This window comes from Sinocyclocheilus rhinocerous, unplaced genomic scaffold (genome assembly GCF_001515625.1).
Source record: "Sinocyclocheilus rhinocerous isolate Xijiao unplaced genomic scaffold, SAMN03320098_v1.1 scaffold1876, whole genome shotgun sequence".
NCBI classification, from domain to species: domain Eukaryota; kingdom Metazoa; phylum Chordata; class Actinopteri; order Cypriniformes; family Cyprinidae; genus Sinocyclocheilus; species Sinocyclocheilus rhinocerous.
The window spans coordinates 76,301-91,815 of record NW_015628411.1 but is presented as its reverse complement, the minus strand read 5'-3'; the positions used below and the strand labels follow the sequence as shown (position 1 = coordinate 91,815).

The 15,515-nt window shown below is 37.0% G+C and overlaps 1 long non-coding RNA gene across 1 annotated transcript in view; it reads left to right on the top strand.

Annotated features, from left to right (window-relative positions):
- Positions 1-1,425: 1,425 nt before the first annotated feature.
- The window catches only part of LOC107737832 (uncharacterized), a 36,646-nt gene continuing 22,556 nt past the window's right edge, over positions 1,426-15,515 (top strand). Inside the window, exons 1-2 of the long non-coding RNA XR_001639826.1 lie at positions 1,426-1,582; positions 6,994-7,138. This is a non-coding gene — a long non-coding RNA (uncharacterized LOC107737832). The remainder of the gene's footprint in view (positions 1,583-6,993; positions 7,139-15,515) is intronic.

Sequence of the window (15,515 nt, the reverse complement as noted above, 5' to 3'; positions counted from 1 at the left end):
ACAAAAGTAAAGAAAAAAATACTAAACAACATAAATGGGCCAAATGCAATTCTAAATATAGGCATAGTTTTATTCTATAATTAAATAATAATAATAATAATAATAATCATCATTAACATTATTATTATTGTTATTAGCCTATTATCGATGTTTTTATATTCGTAGATTCAGTAACATTCCTTATCTGATTACTATTAGTAACAGTTATGTTTCTGTTTTCTTCTTCTTCTGCGTTATCCTTTTGAACTTTTGATAAGAACAAATCCTGTCTAGACGCCGCCTCAGGCCACCCGCTCTCGCTTGATGCCAACATTGAGACACAGGCCCTTTGTCAAGTCAAACACTTAGTAAGCTTATGCCGATCAAGCTTGGTGAAATCATTACTGCAGATTTCAACTAACATGTTTCACACAAAAAGCACTGGTTTGTCGCGTTATGCCTAGCCTGGGTTCAACTGCTCACGTGCCGTGATGAAACTTAACAGTAGCCTACCACTCTTAAATGCTTATTTTATTGGCATATATTTTATATATATTAATACACACAATAAAGGTACGTTTTTGATTATTCCCTGTTGAATAACTATTAATCTGTGCTTTTGTAGTCCATACACTGCGCGTGCGCGTGCTCGCGCCAAGTGAGAGTCAGTGTATATATATATATATATAATTAAAAGCGCTGACTCTTGTGTTTTTTCCCCTTGAGGAATCACCTCATCCTCAATGTCACTCTCTCTGGAGAGACGCAAGAGCCCCAGATCTACAGCGTTTAAACCCATTAAGGCGACACTCAAATGCAAATCCAATGCTGCAGATATATTATAAGGACCTTGGCTGGGGGGAAAAAATTAGATTATGTGCAATTGCCAGCGGATAATGTGCTAAAAGCTTTCCCACTTAGCGTAACTCCTTACTGAATATTATTCACACTTTCAGGGCCGATGTGCCAGCCGGCCCATGGCGACTTTTAAAGATACAGCCGAAACTTGCTCGTCAGGTGCAGTGTTGCCATGTCCGCTTTTTATAAGCGACTTTGGTCTTACACAGTCACGGTTTTGCTAGCTTGGCAAAAATGTGACCAATCACTAATCAGTTGCCAAATCTGACCTGCTGTTTAAACGCAATAATGCCATTATTAATGGTTGTAGTTTCCTCTTTATTCTGTTAATTTATTGATTTATGATTTATATACAGTAGGCTAGTCAGTGTGCAACATTTAAATGTTTTTTTTTTTTAGTTTAGAAGATATGATTATTGGAATAAAACATTGTTATGAAATTAACAATTTAGCATTGTTTGTTTTATGCAACTTTAGGCTTTTTATGATGATGATGATCCAACTCGCTTTTTTTTTTTTTAAACCAGTTTGGTTGTTTTATTGCGACATCTGGCAACACTGGTCAAGCGTATGTTTCATACTGGCAAAAATAGTAGGAATCTAAGAAACGGGAACTGTGTTTGAAACACAGACCTGACGGACACATTTCGGGGATGGCTGTATTATGTCCCAAAACAAGTGTGACATTCAACAGACGACTGTTTTAATCATTTCTGTACATCGGACGGGAGATAATATAACGTTGGTGAGCCAAATTAAGACTTTGGAATATAACTCATGTGCTGTCCGTAATTATTTATAGGTAAACAATGTTGTTATTAATTTGTTGATCATTATAATGAATCAATCCATCTAAAGAAGCATCAATTCCATCCCATTTATGCTGTGTAGGCCAACTCATATTGTCTACACGTTTGTGAGGTTTTGAGGATCAGTATAACAGTTATATGTTCCCAACATTATAAATCATTACAAAGTCTTAAATATTTGATTTTAATATTTTTATTTAGTAAGGCCTATATCAGTGCTCTTCAATGTAAATACTGTTTTTTTTGAGTGAAAATAGAGAAAATAATTGTTTATTGCTTCTCCACCTCAATATTAACAGGTCATGATCATCAGACGAAATGCATATCGCTTATTGTCAAAATACTGAAATATAATTTTTAATAATTCAATATTATTTAGTCAAGAATGCATATACTAATATATATTTGTGCTGTCAGATTATTTTAGATTTCATACTCATTTTATTGGTGTTTAAAATATATAGTATTGCTTTATGCCCATAAATAAATAACAAAAAAATCAATGTCAAATTTTGTTAATATTTATGCAGATGCCCATTATCTTTCTTTTTTATTATCATGAAGTTTGAATTATGTTGTCAGTTTTTAAATTCCTGTTGGGCATATAATAAGTGGATTAATTATATTCAGGGTTAATCCAGAGGCGTGAAATGCAACAATCATCCTCCATTCAGAGGCCTCAACAGGAAAAGTAAAACATTCGGTCAGCTGTACTAAGTTGCCATGGTTAGTAATGACCTTAAAATTCTAGGGCAGCAAAGTAAGTCCTGTTGCATCAGGCTGGTTCAAAGTATAGCTTTTCTAGTTTTCACCCGTGAGAAGTGCCCCCATATTCCCCCTTGGCTTTCAGGCAAAGGCAAGCGGGCTGACAGGCATGCAGTGGTCGAGCCAGTGCCTCCGTTCATATGACTAATTAGACAAGCTTCACGCTGCGCTGTTCTTTTTGATGCTGAGCCCTGGTGCTAATTGCCACATCTGTCTTGGGGCACATGGAGGTTAAGTTCAAATGCAGAGCCGGCTCGCTGCACTCCTCCACCCCGCCGTCTAAACGGCCCCTTCTCAACCTTTTTTTGCCCTGACCTGGGCCATGACCGGAGCCTGTTGGGGACAGGCTTGGGATCATGCGGTGTGTGCAGGCAATACGGACTGTAAGGGAGAAGTGTTCAGACGAGAAGGAGGATGGGTAATGCGGAGAGGGTATTAGACGTATCTCAGATTAGGCTCATTAAGGACTGAAAAGCGAATGAGGTGTCTTTGCTCAAGCAGGGCTAAATCAACCCAGGAAGTCTGAGTCTGGCCTCTTACCTTCTCATCACCTCAAACCCTTCTGTTCTTCTAGCTTGTGGCAGTAATTTTTACAGGGCCCATCAGAGGGGGAAAGTGGCCCCAAGTAAGAGTGAAAGTGGCTTAAAGTCATTAGTCTAGTGTGAGTGAGTGAGAACTTGTCAGAGTGATGCTCATAGTTTGGTTAACACTGCGATGTCACAAGGGTGCCGATAGTACTGATGGATGTGGTTTCAAATAACACTAATTCGTTCACATCGCCCATACCTTCTGCTGTGGTTATTGTTGGTACTTTGAGTTCAATTATTTATTAGGGCATAAAATCGAATGTTTTTTTGAAAAAAAAAAAAAAAAAAACGTTTTGAAAAGATTGGATTTTATTGTTTGTTTTTTCTTTTTTTCTTTTCTAAAAACTGCTTTCTCTCAGTTTTGAACAGTTGTGTGATTGTTGCGTTCATCCATTATAGAGATCATATTTGAATTCCCATAAAACAGTGGTTCTCAAACTATGGATGGTGTTTGGCAAGGTAATTGCCTGATTTCTAAACTTAAAATGTTCAAATTAAATAAAATATTACAATATATTCAAGTAGTACAAGTACACATTTAATTATTCAAAATGTACAGTAGAGAAATGTATCCTTTTTATTTCTATTTCAACTAAGTGCTGTTGTTTTGAACTTTCTATTCTTCAAATAATTCTAGAAAATGAAAAGGTTTCCACAAAAATATTAAGCAGCAAAACTGTTTTTAACAGTAAGAAATGTTTCTTGAGCATGAAATCATCGTTAAAATGATAGATAAAGTAGCAGATAGAGTGCAAACCAGTGAAAGAAACAAACCGTGCAGATCTAATGTGTGTAGAGCAAAAAGAGCTTATCAGTCTGTTTAAACTGCTCAATACCTCATTACAGCATTGCACTGCAAAATACCTCTTCTGACCGTTTAAATAAGACTGCTTAGCTCTTTGTCACTTTAAACAGACTGATAAGCTCTTTTTACACTACACCCATTATAGATTTGTTTATTTCACTGGTTTACACTGCCATGTGCCTTGTGCTACTTTATCTATCCTTTTTTGCATGTCCTTATTTATGTAGTTGTATTTTATATTATATTTTAATCTGTATTTATTTGTATTTTTACATTCTACCATTAGTGTTATCTGTATGCACCAAAGGTCTGAGAGTAATGCAATTTCAATTCTCTGTATGTGCTGTACATGTGCCAGATTTGACAATAAAGCAGACTTTGACTTTTTGACTTTGATATTAGATTGATTTCTGAAGGATCATGTGACACGGAAGACCTGGTTAATGATGCTGAAAATTCAGCTTTGCATCACAGAAATAAATGACATTTTAAAATATATTAAAATAGAAAACAGTTATTTTAAATGTAGTAATATTTCGCAATATTACTGTTTTTACTGTATTTTTGACTAAAATAAATGCCGCCTTGTTGAACACTTTTGAATGATAGTGTATACAATTTTACTAATCCATAATTTTGCGGGACTTATTTCACTGAAATTAACTAGACAGCTTCTTATATTATTCTTCTTTTTAAAATATTCAGTAGTTTTTATTGTTTTTTTTGTGTCTGAAGCAATCCGCCAACTGAAATCTTTCAGAACCACTGCTATAACGTTAACTTAATGTAGTTAATATTATTATATTAATCTTTCCTGAGAGGCCCATCCTATATCTGCCCACGTCAGTGTCCTTCCAGAGAGTTTGTTTGATGCGGGACAGAGTGAGTGTGTGATTAAAAGCGTTGGCATGGGCAGCCCCATCTCTCCATGGTCACAGCGGTCAGTGGCATCCTTCAAAGGTCCCCATCAGAGATGTGATTGGATCTCTCTCGCTGTCTCTATCTTTCAGCTCTCTTTATCTCTTTTCCTCCCTCTCGCATTGGCAATAGCAAACTGCAGAAAAAGGAGACTGCGTCTGTCCTTCCTCTCCCCTCCGCTCATTTTCTCTGAGATGCTCTCCTGTCCGTACATGACTATCGGACATTCTCCTGGTCAAACAAGTGTAAAGTCTTTAAATGGGAATGTTTGACTTTGTCGCAGCCATGAATAATAGAGAAGCCTGGTGGTTAAAAACGGTTCTAATGTGGTTTAACACACTTGTGAAGGAAGAATATGAGCGGCCCATCCCACGGGGGAAAGGGTGTGACAGAGAATGGTGCGGAGAGAGGATGTCTGTGATGCTGAAAGCCTTTTTGCAGCATCACACCGATGTTGTTGGGGTTTTAGCGGTGAGCGTGCGGTGATAAAAGCCACCAAGAGTCGCAGGTCTCCAGTAATACATCACTGTGAACTGCACAGGGACCGAAGCCCACAAACATCTCTTTAATTGTGTTTCTACTCTGCCGCTCCTATCCCATCCTCCTTGTGCCTCTCCAGTGGTGATCACATTTCCAAACAGGACTGAAGTGGTAATCTTACGTGACTCTCTAAACTGTTCTTTCTTTACTTTGACCTCTGCTTCTGATCTTCTCCCTAACTTCCACAGATTTTCACTAGCACAAACCGAGGAACCTTTCACCAGTGCCTACTGGATAAGTGTAAAAACTAACATTCTGTTATCATTTACTCATTCAAACGGTTTGAATTTCTTTTTTTATCATTTCAATATGCAACAGGAATTTTTGATATTTCATCTTAATGATGCCGAACACCATTGGTTCTTGCATGTCACCAGTGTTAGTATTACTTAGTATTATTTATGTACTATTAGTTTTTATTAATATTTTGAATTGGCTTTTGTTTTATATTCATATAATTTTAATTTTGATATTTTTCTGTAATTTTGTTATATGCTGTCAGTTTTATTATTATTATTATTATTATTTAAATATCACTAAGGTTGCATTTATTTTTATTTCAGTTTTATTTTTAGTTCACTTTTAGTTTTTATTTATTTCCGATTAGTAATTTTAGTGATTCACCTTAATTTTATTTCAGTTAGTTGCCAAGACATTTAAGTTTTAAGTTTTTCATCTAATAATTTGATTTGATTTCAATTAACAAACATGTTTTTAATAGTTTTTTAGTTTTAGTTAACAATAATAACCCTGAATGTCATATAAACACGTTTAACACAGCAAGTTTTAATATGCAAATGTGATATGAAAGGTATAATGGCGGGGATGTTTTTTCAGAGAATACTAACTTAAATTAGATTTTCCTTAAACAAAGCTATTGTATAGCTTCAGAGGTGTTGAAATATAGAACATGGTTCCTATGGACTACTTATATTGTGCTTTCTTTGTTCTTTTGGAGCTTGACAGGCCATAGTCACTATATGTTATACAGCCAAGTTCAAAATGCGATTTGCATTCCACAGAAATCAGTCAGTTGTACGCTTTTGGAACAAAAAGAGAGAATAATCAATTGAATGGTGAAAAAATAAATAAATGGCTGTTGTCCTGATGTATTTACAGTGGGTACGGAAAGTATTCAGACCCCCGCAGAGGATCGCCAAATCCAGGTGTGAAAAACTTGTTGGATCTTTCCCAAAAAGACTCATGGCTGTATTAGATCAAATGGGTGCTTCTACTAAATACTGAGCATTTTTCAGTTTTTCTTTTTTAATAAATTTGCAAAAATGTCAACAATTCTGTGTTTTTCTGTCAATATGGGGTGCTGTGTGTACATTAATGAGGAAAAAAAATTAACTTAAATGATTTTAGCAAATGGCTGCAATATAACAAAGAGTGAAAAATTTAAGGGGGTCTGAATACTTTCCGTACCCACTGTAAATCACATTAGTTTATGGAAGAAACATGCTCAGTTCAGCATTATGGGGGACATTCATTAGAATACAGAACGGATTAGAAGCAGAATTCGTCTGAACAATCATTTTCTCAAAGGTGCCCTGTTCAACATATGCTACGATAACTCATTCTGAAGATGGAAAGTAAGGAGGAGTATTTGTGAGGTGCATGTAAACCGGGACCATGGTGCTATTATTCAACCCAGCTAGATCAGGCCAAGGTCTGAATGTGCAAAGAACTGCTGTTAGTATTTCTGACTTTAACCTTTGCTCTGTTTCAGCACTCCTGCTGCATCTCTCCTGGGCATTTCTGTTCCCCTCACAACCTAACGGCATTTTGCTGTGGTACGGGAACTGTCTCCAGGCTGCACCGCTTCAGAGCTCCCAGAATTCTCCCCATCAAATGTGGTCACTTTTGATATCAAGGTCTGTGACTTTTGTTTTTGATGGTCTCAAACATAGAAAGAAAAGAAAAAACATCATGGAGGTTTGGAATGACATGAGTGTGAGTAAATGATGACACAAATTTTATTTTGGGGTGAACTATCACTTTAAAAGAGTAATTTAGCCCCAAAAATTTAATTCTGTTATCATGTACACACCCAAGTCATTTCAAACCCATCTGACTTTATAAAACACACAGGAGATGGTTCATGCCACTTCTTCACAAAAGAAGTACATGTTTGCAACAGCGTGAGGGTGAGTTAATGATGACAGAAATTTTGTATGAATTAAAATGGATCATTATTAAAGGGGTCATATGATGCAATTTAAATTTTTCCTTTCTCTTTAGAGTGTTACAAGCTCTTGGTGCATAAAGAAGATCTGTAAAGTTGCAAAGACTAAAGTCTCAAATCCAAAGAGATATTCTTTATAAAAGTTAAGAGTCAACCTCGCCTACCTAAAACGGCTCGTTCTAACACACCCCCACATGTCTATGTCACGATGTGGGAAGATTTGCATAACACCGCCCAAATGTTCACGCAAAGAAAGAAGACGTAACTTTTATTCTCGCTGTAGTATTGTTGACGCTGCAGCCATGTCCTGAAGACGCTGGGTTTCGTTGTGAAAGTGAAACTACTTTGTTTGGTCTTCCAAAAGAGGACACGACTAGAAATCAGTGGTTAAGTTGTATTTACAACGCTGTTCCAGAACAGTTCAACCCAAATATTCAGATGTGTGCAGCGCACTTTATGGAGGACTGTTTCCTGATCCTGGTAGAGTAGACTACAATGCCGGCTGTTCTGAAAAAGTCAAAAAAGACAACAGATACTTACTGTGGTCTTGCAATCTGATCTGATTAAAAAAATATATCCCATGAAGAATTCTCACATTTTCACTTCAGAATTTTTTTTTAAAGGTGTTTCTAAAATTTTTGATTTTTTTTTTTTCTATCTGTCAAAATGACAGAAAACATTAGTTTTTTTTAAAACGTGACATTTTGTACAATTTCATTTAGTGTAACTTCCATTCCTTTGTAGTCTGTCAAAATGACACCAAGCATATTAAATTTATTTAAAAATGTACAAATTTTGAATAAGTTCTTTTTCTTTTGAATAAGATTTTGGTACAGTGTCAGTTAGTGTAAGCTTAGTTCCTTTGTAGTCAGTCAAAATGACAGAGAGAATTTCAAATTTGTTTTTAAAATTTGAAATTAATGCTTTTTTAAAATTTTGGTACAATTTCAGGTAGTCACCTCATTTCCTTTGTAATGACAAAGCATTTTGTTTTCAGAATTTGAAATTTCAAATATGTTTTTTGCATTTTGATACAGTGTCAGTTAGCGTAACCTCAGTTCCTTTGTAGTCTGTCAAGTGTATGAGTGAGACCAAGAGTGAAGGGTGTGAAACAGACAATGCCCTGGTCTTCATCACCCATGACTGACATCTGAGGTCAATCCTGTGTTACCATGATGAAATGTTCTCTTTAGTTTAAATATTTGCTCAATTAAAATGCTGCTGGAGGGATGTGGGGGAGTGCAGGGTTGAGGCCATTTCCCCCTGAAAATGCCCCTGCTGGGCACTCTCTCAGGAGAGGAAATCTTGCTGATTAGTCAATGATTGAGTTTTTGTGAGGAGGGACAGAACCAAGAAGTTAGAGGATAAGACAAGTGGTGGGAGAGAGGGTGCCAAGGGGGATGTGAAGACAGGGAAGGAGGGGAGGTGAGGCTGTGGTACAGGAGGGCTTCCTCGTGCCTCCGCTGGAGCAGAAAATCTCTCTAAAATTGGTTACTGCACTGATGGTCTTCATCTGTTGTGGCAGGGGGTCATCGCAAAATCTCCACCCCCGCCCCCCTGGGCAGCGTCCATTACCACCGCTGTTTGTCAGGCACACGGGACTGAGTGTGTCACTGCTTCCCTGGTGTCCCGAGTGTGACTCATTTAGCTGTCAAATGCTCCGGTTGCATTAGCACTCTATGAAGGGCATGAAGTAAACACACACAGGGACATCCACACCATTACAAACTGCTGGATGTCCCTTTTGCTTGTCCTGTTGCTCTCTGGCCAAATGTGAGTAGAATAGGTACGCTTAGTTGTGGTAAGGACTATGTGAGTTGTATTTTTACAACTTGTGTGCATATCTTATGTCTTCAAATAGCATGATGTCCAGAGAATAGGATTAGATTAGGACCTCACATGATAAGGATAGAACATAACAAAGAACCATTAGACACAGTGAATTGTAATGTATTGTTAAAGGATAGTTCATCTTAAAATTGTCATCCTTTACTCACCTTCATGTAATTTCAAACCAGTGCCATGTTAGTATTTATATACTAATACAGTATTTATTACTATATTGAATTTAATTTTATTTGTATGAATTCATGTTTTAATTTAAGTCATCTTGTTTAGTCATTTTTAATTGCATTTTTTTTATTTAGCTTGATTGTATTTTTATTTCAGTTTTAGTCATTTTGTTTAGCAATTTTTATAAATTTTTATTTTTTTAAAAACATTTCTAGTTGGCGTTATTATTTCAGTTTTAGTCATTTTAGTACTTCGACTTAAAGGGGTCATATGATGCGATTTAAATTTTTCCTTTCTCTTTGGAGTGTTACAAGCTGTTGGTGCATAAAGAAGATCTGTAAAGTTGCAAAGACTAAAGTTTCAAATCCAAAGAGATATTCTTTATAAAAGTTAAGAGTCAGCCACGCCTACCTAAAACGGCTCGTTCTAACACGCCCCCACATACCTACGTCACTATGTGGGAAGATTTGCATAACACCGCCCAAATGTTCACGCAAAGAAAGAAGGCATAACTTTTATTCTGAGCACACCTCGTTTTTCAGACCGATGAGTTTTGTAAAAATCGACGCGTTTCAGAAAGGCGGGGCATAGAGGAGAAACAATGATGTACAGTATGTGGAAAATGATGTGTTTTTTTTGTACCTTAAACCGCATGAACACATTTCATTACACCAAATACACAAAATAATGTTCTTTTTAGCAACATCATATGACCCCTTTAAACTTGTATATTTTAGTTAGTTGCCAAGACAACAACGTTTTTAACGTTTTTCATCTAATATTTATATTGTATTTTGTCAGCTTTATTTTAATGAAAATATTTGTTTGAGTTTTAGTTAACAATAACAAAACTTTTACAGTATATTTCTCACACACACACACACACATATATGTGTATATATATATATATAGAAACACAAAATATCTTTTGTGTTTCATAGAAGAAAGTAAGTGTACATATTTAGAATGACATGAGGGTGAGTAAATGATAATGTAATTTTCATTTTTGAGTAGGCAACAACCCCAGCAACCACATAGAAAGCCATTCAGAGCAACAACCCACCAAGGTTTTGTAGTGAAATCAGTATGTTATAATCATGTTTGTGATTTCATGTTTCATGTGATAATCATGTTTGTCTGAAGGTTGTATGATGTCCTGAGATGTCAAGATCTGGCGATCTGGTCACTGTGGTTATTCTAACCTTCACCTGCTTCCAGCAGACCTCCTTGGAGTTATCGTGTGAGGGTTCTCCTTATCTCTCCAGGTCTATTGATGAATGTACAGATGGATGTCTTTGGGACCTTAACCTTTGGGCTCTTTTATGTCACAGTGTTGGTCTCTGGACTGGAAGTGTTATCAGACTCTGGATTTGAACTTATTTCTCAGAACATTGAACGTTAGACCTAGTGTGCATGTGTTGGGGTCAGGCATGGGGAGGAAGGTTGGAAGCTTGCAGTCAACCTGGTCTGTCTAGGGGTTAATCCTGCTCTCCTTAACAACGTCAGCAAAACCCCAATTACCATCTCCTGCACCAGAGCAGAACAACTAACCACATGAAAATAGTTCAAACAGAAATTTGCACGTGTCCGCAGAACTCTGTCCGTCATACACAAGTTCTGAATAGCCCCCACCTCTTGTGTGTTTGATAGTAAATATTTTGCTTGTATTCTCAGCTTCATTTCACACATTTTACCCAGTTTAAATCCGATTTCAGATTTCCCTTCGAAATTAGCACAGAAAATATGAAAAGATGGTGAATTTTTTTTGTCATTTTTGTCAAAAGAAAAATATTACTTTAAAGGGGTCATATGATGCGATTTCAAGTTTTCCTGGAGGGGGCTTTGTAGAAAACGAAGCGTTTGAGAGAGGCGGGGCATAGAGGACCTACAATAATGTACAGTATTTGAAAAATGTGTTTTTTGAACATTAAAGCATGTCAACATATTCTGTTACACCAAATACACAAAATAATGATCTTTAAAAAAGCATCATATGACCCCTTTAAATGTAAATATAAAATTTGTATTAAATATTATACATTTTTAAATATTAATTTAAATGCCAATGCTGTGAATTCTTTATGCTTTAATTTTTCATTGTCAGCACATTCATGCCATTTTGTACAGATGTGAGTAATATTATATTAACATGACTGGTCAAAAGTTTGGGGCCAATAAGTTGATCCTGGTGATCATAAAGGCTTCTTTAAAAAAAAATTAAAACTCTTAAACTCAAACTTTCCAACAGCGTAAAACAATGGTATAAAATATACCTTTTTGGCTTACTATCTATATGATATATAGCATAGCATCATATTCTTTCTAGGTTTTTCCTTTTCAAGAAACATTGTTAGTATTGTTAATATCTTGCGTTATTAAAAAAAAAATCTTATTTTGTCAACAGCATATTGAATGAAAATTGTTTAATTAGCATTCCATGGGCCGTTTTTCCATCTCATCTTTGTTATCGTTGACAGAAATACCAAAACTGTTTGTTAATGACAGTAATAACATAATGAGTGTCCAAGTGATATCAGGCCACAGGACTGGTGCTGACAATTCCTGCAATCACTATATTTGTAGACCGTTAGCGTCTCATGATGCCGTCAGGCCGAGGCGATAAGAGATGAGCTGACCGGCTGCGTCTCTGTATGTGTGCGAGATACATGGGGTCACATGTAGCCCACAGACGCCCCAAGCAGATGATAGTGGCACAGGATCAGAGACGGCAAACTGAAGAAGGATCTTATTCTCACCAGGCCTATGATTCTGTATATGAAACTAATATAAAAAAGGGGTGTCCCTATCAACTATGATGAGCTACAATTGTACAAAAGATTAATCTCCGCTTTAGGTTTGCTATACTATCTTGGCAGTATCTGAACAGAAGCAGGGTGGTCTGCAGACATGTACATCAGTTTGTTTCTCACACATTTGAAGTGCAGAGCAGAACAGAGCTCCCACACTCACAACGTGACGTAACGCAGGAAGATGACAGCTCAACGCTGACCGAGACGATACATGGCAGCTCTCGTCTGTTGGCCGAGTATGTTCAAGAGAGGGAATGTGGGTGGTCAGGGGACGTTTGTGTGTCCTTTTGTGTGTTATGTGTGTAAGCAAAACCAAACCAGACTGGGTGAAATTCAAAAGGATCTCGTCACTCCGAAGGTATCCGTGGTGGAAGACCACACATTTCTGTCAGGGTGACCAAAACAGTTTTGTCTGTTCAGTGACATGAAGTGAGATCGTTTTGGATACTACTGATAAAGGCTACTTGTTTGTAGATGTGTGGATAACTAGACTCATGCAGTTTAAAAACTATTGATGTTGCTCTTTGTTAGTATGTGTACTTGTATCATCATGTTCATGTGTGACATACACTAACAATCAAAAATTTGTGGTCGGTAAAATTTTTTTAATGTAATCAAAAGTCTCTTCTGCTCACCAAGGCTGCATTGATCAATATATTTTGTGAAATATTAAAATAACAGTGTCTATTTTAAATATTTTTAAAATGTAATTTATTCCTGTGATGCAAAGCTGAATTTTCAGCATCATCACTCCTGTCTTCAGTGTAACATGATCCTTCAGAAATCATTTTAATATGTAAATGTTTCTCAAGAAACATTTATTATTATTAGCAATGTTAAAACAGTTCAGCTGCTTAATTTTTTTTTGTGTGGAAACCAACATTTTTAGAAAGTTTTATTATAGATTAACATTTATTTAAAATAAAAATATTTTGAAAAAAACTAATGTGTGTGTGTGTGTGTGTGTATAAAGTTGTGCTGTTTAATAAAAAATTCAAAAGAACAGCATTTATTTGAAATAGAATTTTTGTAAAATTGTAAAAGTAAAAGTCACTTTTGGTCAATTTACTGCATCCCTGCTGAATAAAAGTATTAATTTCTTTCAAAAAAAGGAAAAAACACATACTGACCCCAAACATTTGAGTGTTTTGACAAGAAAATACCACATAATAAGCAATTTCCCCTTTCCTTATGGACAGAACAGAGAATGCTGACAATTCCTGCAATCACTATATTTGTAGACCGTTAGCGTCTCATGATGCCGTCAGGCCGAGGCGATAAGAGATGAGCTGACCGGCTGCGTCTCTGTATGTGTGCGAGATACATGGGGTCACATGTAGCCCACAGACGCCCCAAGCAGATGATAGTGGCACAGGATCAGAGACGGCAAACCGGTGGAAGGATGCTCTAACGGCCTGGGTCTCGCAGATTATGGGAGGAAATGGTCCCCAGGAGCTGTGGAGGCTCCTTGGTTCTCCTCCCTGCCTGTCAATGCCCTCCGCGAATGATGGACTTTCTCTTTAATATTACAGTGCATTTCTTATCCTGAAAGGTAATGAAATCAGGTCTGACAGCACACAGTGACATTCTGCAGTGCCACAGCATTATTGGCTAATAAACTCCCTCTTTTCTCTCTAGTCATGAGTCAGACAGGAAATACATTACGCGATGCTATTTTTATGAAAAGCACCACCATAAAGTTAGATCTTGCTGAATGGCCCAAAGGTAGAGAAATGACAACACTGAAACGGCTTCACCAGCAAACAACCAGCATATTAATCGCGAAATACGGGAATAGGTCATAATGGTTTGGTTTGGTAACCTATTTACTTGCAATTCCATTTCCTTAAGTTAAACTCTCCATTTTCATGTAAGATGGATTTTGCACTTACATGGTTAATTGATTTGGCTTCTGAGCGACCGGATATGTATTGGGTGAACGTGTGCGCTGATTTCCGAAACATTCTTAAAGGGATAGTCCACCCAAAAATAAAAATGTCGTTCCAAACCCATATGACTTTCTTTCTTGCGCTGAACATAGAAGAAGAAATTTTGAAGAATGTTTGTAACCAAACAGTTTCGGTTCCCATTGGCTTCCATTGTATGGACAGAAAAACAATGGAAGCCAATGGGAACCGAAACTCTTTGGTAACTTACCCATATTTTATTTTATGCTCCACAGAAGAAAGTAAGTCATACAGGTTTGGAATGGCATGATGGTGAGCAAATGATAAGAGAATTTTAATTTTGGGGTGGACTACCCCTTCAATGTAATGCAAACTATAAGCGGACACTACAACTTCTCTCTCACTCTCCCTGCTTTGTGTTATCAGTATGTTTTTTGGGATGGTGGGTGGGTGCGCTCAGGCCTGGTGTGGAGACGCTGTTGGCCCACTCCCCCTCAAATGGAGCCAGGCTTGGCTGATAAGCCGCGTCCCAGGCCTAGCAGGGAGCCAGGCCTATCTAAGCCCCCTGAGTGACTGGATGACACGCTCTTCCTTGGTCCAGACAGATAGACAGCCACTGCACAGTGAGGAAGAGGAAGGAGGGGATAAGGATGGAGCCATTGTCAATACCGCTGGAAATAATCTGCAGTTTTCCAAATCTCTATGAACCTCTGGATTTGATTAGTCATGGAGGATGGCACATGATCAGTCATGTTTTGATAATTAAAAAGGTAGTTCACCCAAAAATATTGTCATCATTTATTATGTCATTCCAAACCTATGCAGTTCTTTTCTGGAACACAAAGGGTCCAAACAACAGTAGACCCTTTGACTTTATAATTTAAAAAATATATATATTTAAATGTCTTCTTTTTGATCCACAGAAGAAAGTCAGTCAAACTGGTTTAGACTAACATGTGACAGAACTTTCTTTTTTGGGTCAACTACCTGTACAACCAGACCAAAACACCATTTAAAGGGGTCATATTATGTTGCTAAAAAAGAACATTATTTTGTGTAATTGGTGTAATGAAATGTTTATACGGTTTAAGGTTAAAAAAACACATAATTTTCCACATACTGTACATTATTGTTTCTCCTCTATGCCCCGACTTTCTGAAACGCGTCGATTTTTACAAAGCTCATCAGTCTGATTTAGGTTGAACTGTTCTGGAACAGTGTTGTAAATATAACTTAACCACTGATTTTTTTCGGAAGGCCAAACAAAATAGATTCGCTTTCACAACGAAACGCACGGCGGGCTAGAGTGAGCGGAGGCTGGAGGCCTAGAGTGAGC